The sequence below is a fragment of the Priapulus caudatus genome, unplaced genomic scaffold (genome assembly GCF_000485595.1).
Source record: "Priapulus caudatus unplaced genomic scaffold, Priapulus_caudatus-5.0.1 Scaffold94, whole genome shotgun sequence".
NCBI lineage: Eukaryota > Metazoa > Priapulida > Priapulimorpha > Priapulimorphida > Priapulidae > Priapulus > Priapulus caudatus.
In genome coordinates, this window is record NW_014577155.1 from 119,727 (window position 1) to 129,948 (window position 10,222).

Consider the following 10,222-nt stretch of genomic DNA (forward strand, 5'->3'; position numbering starts at 1 on the left):
GATGTGTGGTGATGTGTGGTGATGTGTGGTGATGTGTGGTGATGTGTGGTGATGTGTGGTGATGTGTGGTGATGTGTGGTGATGTGTGGTGATGTGTGGTGATGTGATGTGTGGTAATGTGTGGTGATGTGTGGTGATGTGTGGTTATGTGTGGTTATGTGTGGTTATGTGTGGTGATGTGTGGTGATGTGTGGTGTATGTGTGGTGATGTGTGGGGATGTGATGTGTGGCAATGTGAGGTGATTTTTGCTGATATGTGTGTATGGTGGTGTGTGGCGGGTTTATTCCCGGTTGGCCTACTCCCATTTCGCCTACGGCAAAATTCCCATTTCGCCTACAGCAAAATTCCCAGTTGACCTACACCCATTTCACCTACTCCCACTTCGTCTATACGCTCAAAATCTACCCCATTCCCATTTCGGCTACGATCGGGTTGTTCACTAAATAATCATTTATAAATAATAAAATATGGTTTTGATTGGCATACATACATAGACTACAGGAACCAGAAGAAAACAGGTAGAAATAACGAGAACACAACTTGACAAAAATGGAGACACAAAAATGGGAACATACAATGGGAGTACAATGGGACATAGTACAGCTCATAGGGTCTATGTCCCCCAGGGTACTATCGGAGGGTACCCTGGGTACGGTTCGATATATCGGAACGTACCCTGGTAACTATCTGATATGGTTACTTAGGGAGTAGGCGTAGGCGACTCCCTAGACTCGTTAGTGGAGTAGGCGAGGTACGGTCCGGCATATTGGATAGTACCAGGGTACGTTCCGATATATCGAACCGTACGTACCCAGGGTACCCTCCGATAGTACCCTGGGGGACATAGACCCTATCAGCCATAGTACAATGGGAGTAGGCAAAATGGGAATAATGCCGATTCTGAGAGTAGACGAGATGGGACGTAGACGAGATGGGGGTAGGCCAACTGGGATGTTACCGTGTGGGGATGCGTGGTTATGTGTGGTCACTGGTTGTATGTGGTGATGTGTGGTGATGTGTGGTGATGTGTGGTGATGTGTGGTGATGTGTGGTTATGCGTGGTGATGTGTGGTTATGTGTAGTGGTGTGTGGTGATGTGATGTGTGATTATGCGTGGTGTCGGGCGGATATTTAGCTTCCGTCTGTTGGCGCGATAAATATTACGCCAGCGAGTTGAGTACTAATATATAGCTAGCCGCATAATGTTAACCTATCAGTCTGAGCGAGATAATAACCACCATGCCCTTATTTCACCCTGTTACTAGGTCGGTACCAGACTAGACCGATTTCTGTGTTTTTCACGAGCGCCTGACAAATTGATGACTTTGCGGCACTTCGTTAAATGATTGTCTTTTGGAACGTTCCACCGCAACAATGATTGTCTTTTGGAACATTCCACCGCAACAATGATTGTCTTTTGGAACATTCCAACGCAACAATGATTGTGTTTAGGAACATTTTACCGCAACAATGATGGTCTTTTGGAACATTCCAACGCAACAATGATTGTGTTTAGGAACATTTTACCGCAACAATGATTGTCTTTTGGAACATTCTACAGCAACAGTGATAAATGGATGGGTCAACCGTAGAAAATCGGCGGAGTATAGGAGAGCTAATGCTCGGGTGGGAGCGATTGTAGGTGTTGAAACACAACCGTGATCACGAGATGTGCGCAAACATCTTGGATTCGACAAAACAGGATTTAATTTGTTTGGTACATTCATACACACACGTACACACGCACGCACGCACGCATACCAGAAGAGAATCGCACAGGAACAATTCTACGAAGACAATTCAGGTTTTCTATCTGAGCAGCAAAGCAAACGGAATATTGCCCTATTAGACACTGGTATAGAATGCCGACCGGTCTTCCATCGACATTCTTTCCTCGCATCGACAAGTCATCGCGTGCCTTCCTCGCACAAATCACGTCTGCTGCGCACATCCGATCGTCTGCTACGATTCACCGACGCGGCAACGTTTGCCAGGCAGCTTAAAAACTCGATCTGCCACCGATCTCCTGTCATCACGTGAGCAATCATTGCGACGGCCATACCGCGACGTACGTAATTTAATTCCCGTGCGCCGAAGTATGGACGTGCGCACATAAACGCGAGCCAGAACACGCACGCACACTCATGTACACACGCACGCGTGACCAGACGGACATACGCACACGAACACGTACGCGTACGCGCACGCACGCACATGCGCGCGCACACACACACACACACGCACACACACAACACACACAACACACACACACACACACACACACGCACGCACACACACGTACCAATGTTGGTAAGTAATTAAAGTGATTACGTTACCGTAAATAGTAAAAAATAAAATAAATATTTCCACTTTTTCACAAAATATATTGTAATTCTGTTCTCTTTTTATGGTTAAATTGCTGCATTATACTTCTTATTTTACTATATATTGTTCGATGTGAACATACACTCGTGACGCATACATAGCCCATAGCAAGTAATTAATGTCAGGACACTAATATCAAATCGTTCCAGGTTTATTTTTTATTTTAACTAGTGAAAAACAACATCTTATGCAATCCATAGAGTCTAATTGAGATTTGACGATAACGTGGAGTATGATATGTGTATTTCCTAGTGAACTTTTGTTGAGACTTCCTGGTAGTCTATGACCATTCGTGCCTTTAGGTCTCCACTCTTCTTGGCACAGATGTAGGCTTGAGCCTGACCCATGGGTAGTTGCTGGGTTCGCATTATGGTTAGGGCTCCCGAACAGTGTTCATTTAACATGATGATCAATTCACTTTCTCTGGCAATGGATCAATATAAAATTGGGTGTTAAATTAGATTGATGGGGCTTCTTGTGAGGGGAGCAGAAACACAAGTGAGAATGGTACACTTCCTTTAGTCGATGTATTTGCTCATAGCGTATATGGTTACTGTCAAAGACTCAGTATTGTTTTCAGACAGAAATAGATCGTTATTCCTCCGTAGCAAGAATTTCTTATGGCTCGCTGCGTTGATGACTTTTGGATACATGTCAGAGATTTCGACTTTTGCTCGATTAGCTGTATGGATGAATCGCGTGTCTTGCTGGAACCATGTGCTGCTACAGGTCGAATGATGCGAGACGCTTTGTCCTATGCTTTGATTGATGCTATTTGGTTTCTTTAACTGAGCTAGACACTGGCAATGTCACTGTTAGCGTTCGAAGCAATACTCAGATGGTTGTTCTGTATGTGGTTGACTATACTGTCCTAGTTCATGGAGTTCAACCGATCAACACTCTATCTTATAGACTAATAAGCTCATCTATATTTTCTTTGTTTTCGACATACTAATCACTGTGTTATGCCATCTTGTTTATTGTAAACTCATCAGCCTACGGCCCTGATGGTTTTGAACTATTGACTAGCGTAGATCATTGTTTACAACCCACTCATTCATCATTGCTGGCTCATGCTGTGGAGGGATTCATTGGTTGGTGCCTGGGTGTGTCGGTAAATGTTTTCATTGTAAATTGTAGTAGACACACACAGATTGGTGATGATCAAAAATATATTTGCGTTTGCTAGTTGTTAGACGGTTTCGTGCATTTTCCCGGTCGCGACACCCCGGTTGGCTATGCCAATTGCCTCGTATCAGCACTACACCAAATATGGTTAAACAATCCTAGTCTCTGTAGTAGCACTACCCGTTTGGGTGTCTGCGAGACGTGACGGGCATTCTGTTTCTCTTAAGCAAGTTGCTCACTGGCCGTGACTTCGGTACTCAAATGTTCGAGGGCCGGACCTCGCTGAGCCGCTACCGCGGCCGTACACCCAGGGCGCTTTTTCGACAGCGTATCCTGCCGGCCCCCGGCACACAACCCGGCTCTAGTTCGTGCTATTCGAGCGGTCCGAGCTTGCCGTCGTAGCTTGCAGTCAACAGTGCTATGTGACGATAGTACCGCAACGACCTACGTTAATGCACACCCGCACGTGGCCAACGCCCCCCTATCCTCTCCTTGCCTCGTTGCAACTCGCGTGTCACGAGCCTCTCTCGTTGTAATCGATATATAAAGCCAAGAGATAGTTCAGCACTGCTTATTACTACGGTAAACACATGAGGTAGACACACAGTATAGCTATGAACGCAGTAACCGGAGAGGCAAAATAGGGCTAACAGTCCAGCTAAAACAAGTATCGGCTGTTCCCCTCACCGTGCAGGTTCGGTGAGCAGCTTGGGCCTTGCAGCCCGCATGAAGGATAGACTAACTTCCCTGCGTCCATTCTCCGGGGTGACAGACTCGACCGTTTACTTTCCGGCTAAGCCACTGCACCCGCCTCATTTGTAGATACGCCTTGCTATATTCACTCACCCCTACCAAGAAGCCGGCACGAATACGGGGCTTACTCACCCGAACCCCGGCACGCAGTTAGGACAGTCGGCCTCGGAGCCAGAATCACTTCCCCCGCTCGCGTGGGGCTCACTCTCTCTCTTCCTCTCTCTCTACCTCTCGAACTCTCTTGTTCATCTCCGTACACTAGTTAAATCTCTGTAAATCTCGAACTCTCTGTCTTACCCAAACTCTCTTCTACGATGCCTGGACTTCCTTCGTGCTGCGTCTCCCCCCGCCTGAACCTACCCTCGAGACAACGGCCGCAATTCCGACCGTGTCAACCTGCAGGTCTATCTGATATTTCGCTCGTTCTCTGCCGTCCTGAGAGTGGACGGACCCACTGCATCCGGCTAAACGCGTTGATCGGCGTGACCTTTAAGTGCCACCTTGGTTGATGTTCGTACGCATGGCTCGTGTCAGAGCGAGACCGCCACCGACAAAAAGAGAGACTGAAGACAAAACAATGTGAGACCATAATAACATTCAACCTTCTTATCTAAAAAGCTGCGCCGCTCACCCCAGTGTACCGCCGAGCCGGATAACCCAGGGGCTGACGGCCCAAGCACTGACGTGTCCGGGGAACCACGTTGAGCGGCCCTCGATGCTCACCGCCTACACTTCCTCCCCCTCAAGATCCGACGGTCAGGTTCCTGAATCCCAAAGGCTTTCCGACGGCCACTTGTGCACGGGTCCAGTACCTGATTTAGTGTGGCAACTTTCTCTGGTGGGTGATATGTTCCTAGGGATTCCAGTCAGGGATTTGCATTGCTGTCTCGCGCCTCCTCCTGAAGTCCTCCCAGTGAGCCTGCCTGTTGTGTTGGGCTCGTGACTTGTGTGATTTCTTCAAACACACTTGCGCGTCATGGTGGCTGGTGATTATTCTCGCGCGGTGCGTATTTGGTCACCGCGGACGGTCGACTACCCAGTGTGTCACTCCCCCATTATGGCGACACTATACGAGGTTTCCTGTAGTCACGGTGCGTTGCGGTCGTGCCCGTCTGCGCGCTGAACTCCGGGCAATGCCAGTTACCGCTTATCGCTGCGGCGTTTCCCTCCACAGTTACAAAAACGCCGGAACTACGACCCGTTCGCCGTCTGGAATGTGCCTCGCAGGCACAATCGGCTCCATGTGATCAGCTTGCGCCTTGTGCTGGCAATCGGACGTCGACGGGGGGACTCCGCGGGCGCCCGAGCCAACGCAGTGATTTGGGTAGTCAGTGTCTGCGCATTTCGTTACGCTCGGCCTTCACTCCGCGGCTGTTCCGCTATGTCTCCCGTCTTTTGCGGCGCTTTGCCACCATCGAACGCCGCGCGCTTTCGTCCGCTTGCTGCCGTCGACGTCGTAAACCGCTCGCCCGAGTCCCCTACACCGCGGTAGTTGTTTGTAACGTGGTTGTGCTGATGTTTATCTTGTTAGTTGACAGACCCGTGTACGCGCCATGCCGTGTTGTTTTGGCTGTCTCAGAGTACAGACGTTACATATTCTTGGTTGTCTCGGCGTTCTACGTGTGTCCGCAGTCGACGCATTCGATGCGGCGTTGGTCCATGTCGTAAACTTCGATACTGCGCGTCGCGCCTCTCCGTCCGGTTTGATCGACTGGCTGGCGCGCTTCGCTGGAAGACCTCGACGCTCAATTGTGCGCCTCTGCTTAGTCACGCGGCCTTCCAGAACACGTAGCGCCCCTGCAGGCAGCACTGCACCGCTACGGCAGCGCGTGACACCCTTTGCACTTCCTGATGGCGCATCGGTGGGTGGACCCCGCCTTTTGCGGAGCCCGGGGGCGCAGCTGCGGCACAGGCTCTGGCTGCGGAGCTCGAGGCCAGCGGCGGCGTACCCTGCAGCGTCTAAAGCCTCGGCCATCCCTACCCGTGACGGTGCCACAGGCTCTCGATCCCGCGGCATGCGTTTTGGATCGCCGACTGCCGGCCCCGTTCTCTTCCTGGGCGTCCTCCTGCCTGTAGCCTTCGCCCTTTCTCCGGCTGGTAGCCTTTCCGCGCTATCTCCCTGTTTCGTCTCTCTGCGTCTACTCTCTGCTCTCTCTCCCTCATCTCTGGGCTTACGGGCGTGGTCCGCTCCTCCTGCTCACTCCTCCGTCGGCGCCCATCTGTACTAGACCGCCAGCTTGGTGCTGACAAGCGCTACAGCACCGCGCCTGCGTAGGCCTTGTCACCACCCTTAGAGCTGGGCACGCGAGCAGACCATGCTCTCCCCGCCGATGTGTACGCGGTCGTGTGTGGTCGACTGGGTGCCGGTCGGCACGGCCACATCGAACGCACCTAGATGCAATGCCCCGTTTGTAGGGAGGTCACGGGCTCGCGACGACCCCGAACGGGTTGTACAGTGGGCCGCCCCCTCCAGATCTGCGTGCTGGTCGGGGGAGGCCTTCCTGCACTGTGTCGGCGGCCGCCTCTTCGCGTTCGGCGGCGTCCGTGGGCGGAGAGCGTGGACCCTCCCGCACCATTGCGCCCTCTCTCCGCACCTTCCTGCCCCGCCTGGCATCCACTGGGGCAGGCCGATTCCTCGTCACCTTCGGCAGCCTCTCCACGGCTGCCGTCGTCAGTTCCCTGCGGCGCAGTCCTGTTTCCCTCCGGTGCGTGTATCTCTCCGTCTAGTCCCTGCGGCGACAGCTGCTTCCTCTGGGCGGTGCTGGCGTCAGTCAGTCTCCCTGCGCTCCTTAGCTGGTCTTCGTCGCGACATGTCCGCCCGGACATGTCGTACCCGGAACCCTGTAAACAACCATGGAGAATATTACACCATTAGTATTCTCCTCGCTCACGTACGCCACAAACTGCGAGATTGTTACCGCCTACCAGCCACCTCGCCTTCTCACCTGTCGACTCACACTTGTGTGTCTGGTGAGACACAAGACACAGTCGCTTGGTGTACTCACCTTGATTCCTCCTTACCTACTAAGCCTTCCCTCTAGGAATTGCGTGTGATCGAATCCTTCATCTGCCGTTCTCAATTTCTCACTCTCCCTGAAACGAGTAACTCACACCATATGATTCGCTACACACTTCGGTGAGACAAACCGTTCCTGGCGCTTCCCCTATCCAGCTCGTAATACAGTCGGATTTACAACCACACCCTTCGACCATGATATTTTGATGCGGGATCCGCGAGTTATCAAGGAATAACTCCGGAACATTCCGTCTCAAACTCCGACATTAACTGGTCCGTGTATTAACTCCAAATTCGTTCCTACAAGCGTATAAATCTGTAATGCCTGTCTCTCTCGGTGAGTAGCTCGGTTACCAGCGGGCTTAGAGGAACCCCACGTGACGCATATCTATCCATGGATGCTCGTCTAACTAGGAACCCGAATCCAGTGCGGCTCGCGATCATTCCACGGACAGGGAGGGGGGTGCCGCTTGGCGACAGACACGGATCCGTTCAGCAGTATGGAACCCGCACCTGTCCCTAACCCCGCAATATTGGCAGACGTCCCCCTCTTGGCCCTCCTAGTATTCAGCCGTTACCACAGGTCACGGAACTCAGGCGCCCTACAGTCCGCTGAATACCCAAGTAACTGGCGGAGACTTGGTATCCCGGGTCCTCCCCCTCACTGCGCACCGCTCCGGATGCTCTTTCAAGCTATGCGCCAGGGACCGTAGCCGGAAAACCACACGTTTGAGAACCCAAGTGGCCCGGCCGAAGCCTACACCATACCAAGCGCTCAAGAAGGTGAGGTAGTATTATCAGAAAGACACCCTTTGGAAGAGGCGAACTCACCGGATATATCAGCATTCCCATAGTATCCGACCCGCAGACAAAAATGCCGCAAATCGGGCGAGAAACGACAGCATAGCTTCACCGAATCACTATTATTAGGTTTTTGAATGTTATATGTTATATTGAATCGCCATAATCGCCATAGGGCCCCCTATATTATGCCGAGCCCTGAAAAACACTCGAGTCTGACAAAACAGGAGAATAATCTTACCCAGAGGCAGTCGTGACTCACGGACATCCAGGGTTACCTTTTACCACACCAAGAATTACCCAATGGCACGATCAACATTATCCGCGGAACTACGACTGCATGGAATCATTACCCCACATGGCAACGAACTCAATAGCTGATAAAGAAAGCGGAAATTAGGCTACCATTATATGGCTTGCACTCCACGAATCAACAGTCCACGCCCTCCCAGTCTGAAACCACTAATACCGGGTAACGCATAAACCGTAAGTTGAAACACCCGGCTCTATTCTTCTCCTTTGGTTTCACTAAATCTTCCTTACGGCTCCGTCATCTCTCTCTCTCTCTCTCTCTCTCTCTCTCTCTCTCGCTCTTCGCTCTCTTTTACATATTTGCTCTTCTTATATCTCATAGCTCTCCCCCCTCTCTCTCTCGCTCTCGCTCTCTTTTACTATTTGTCTTCTCTCTCTAGCTCTCCCCCTCTCTCTCTCTAGCTTTCTCTCTCCCTCTCTCTCAGTCTCTTTTTCGCTCGCTCCTTCTATTTCTCTCTCCCGTTCTGTTTCGTGCGAGTGAACGCCCGTATACGTATGCGCGCGTGTGTATGCGGGCGCGCATGTGCGTGTGTGTGTGAGAGAGAGAAACCGTAGCTAGATGGGCATAAGATGGTTTCGCAGCAACGCCTACGCACAGAAAAATCCCTGACGATAGACCCGGACAATGCACTCAAAACAACACCTTCGATTCCTCACAGTACTCACGTACTTCGCATTCTAAAATAAAACGTAAATCACGCTAGTATAACAACGCGCGGAGCGGCATATCTATACAAAGAAACGTACAGTAAACTCCCACGGGACGCCTCGCTGTAAAAGGGGAAGGGTCCCTGCATAACTCAAGTATCAGAATGCTCCTGCATGCGCCTGCTATACGCATATAGTCACCACGCAACAGTTATACAGACGTAGTTCGAGCAGCTTTTGTCGCACCTATATACATCACGGCACCCCACAGCTTGAATACCCCTAACCCGAATACTTTCTTTCGAATAAGGCAGTGACTCACACCGCACACATGCACACACACTCGCATAAAACCTCCACCATCATCGCCCGACGCCTGACGTTTGAAAAGTTAAGTCAAAAAGCACACAGACGGTCGGCGTCGAATCTATAAACGAAAGCAAAAAAAATCTCCTAAATTTCATCTTTAGAATATGTAGTTCATTTCAGAGAGCGTTAGCTGATGTAATGGCGTTAGACCCGCGCGCTTTACGATCATGGTTATTATCAGCCACTCATGCAGCGTAAAACCACTTCGTTGTAACTCGCCGAAACTGCCGCGTTCTTGCTCGTCTTCGCTTCTAATAACCGAGCAGAGAGTAGATGCTGATAACTCGAGGCATCGCCGATGTGAAGTCTAGTACAGGGGATAACCCGACCAGGCTGTGTGACTAACGTCAATATACGGTATTCTAACCCTAGCAATACCGTTTCTTGGAGCTAGTATAAGGGAATGTTCACGCGCGGCGAGAGCGCCGTACAATTTGCCGTCAGTCACCGCGCGTGTTAAATTACCGCACGAAATGCACACCAACTCGCCGCTCGCTTGTATCGACGCGTGTCTCCATATTAAATTAAACAACTAGCCGCAGAGCTCACTTTCGCTGAAAACGAACGCGTTGCTAATCTGGTTATATTCGAGTATTCTTGCCTATGCCTACGGGGGTCCCTACGCTACAGCTCTGATCGCCAAGTTAGAAATTAGCACCATGGTCCCATCAGGTTATCATTCAATTATTCATGGTGAAAAATTGGAATATAATGATGAATCACAAGGGCACACGTGAAACCAGTGAGCATCGTATATATATATATATATATATATATATATATATATATATATATATATATATATATAT

The 10,222-nt window shown here is 50.5% G+C and overlaps 1 long non-coding RNA gene across 1 annotated transcript in view; it reads right to left on the reverse strand.

The window, feature by feature from the left end:
• LOC106804958 overlaps nucleotides 1-10,222 on the reverse strand; it is a 14,782-nt gene that overhangs the window by 71 nt on the left and 4,489 nt on the right. The gene's annotated exons all lie outside the window — the stretch shown is intronic.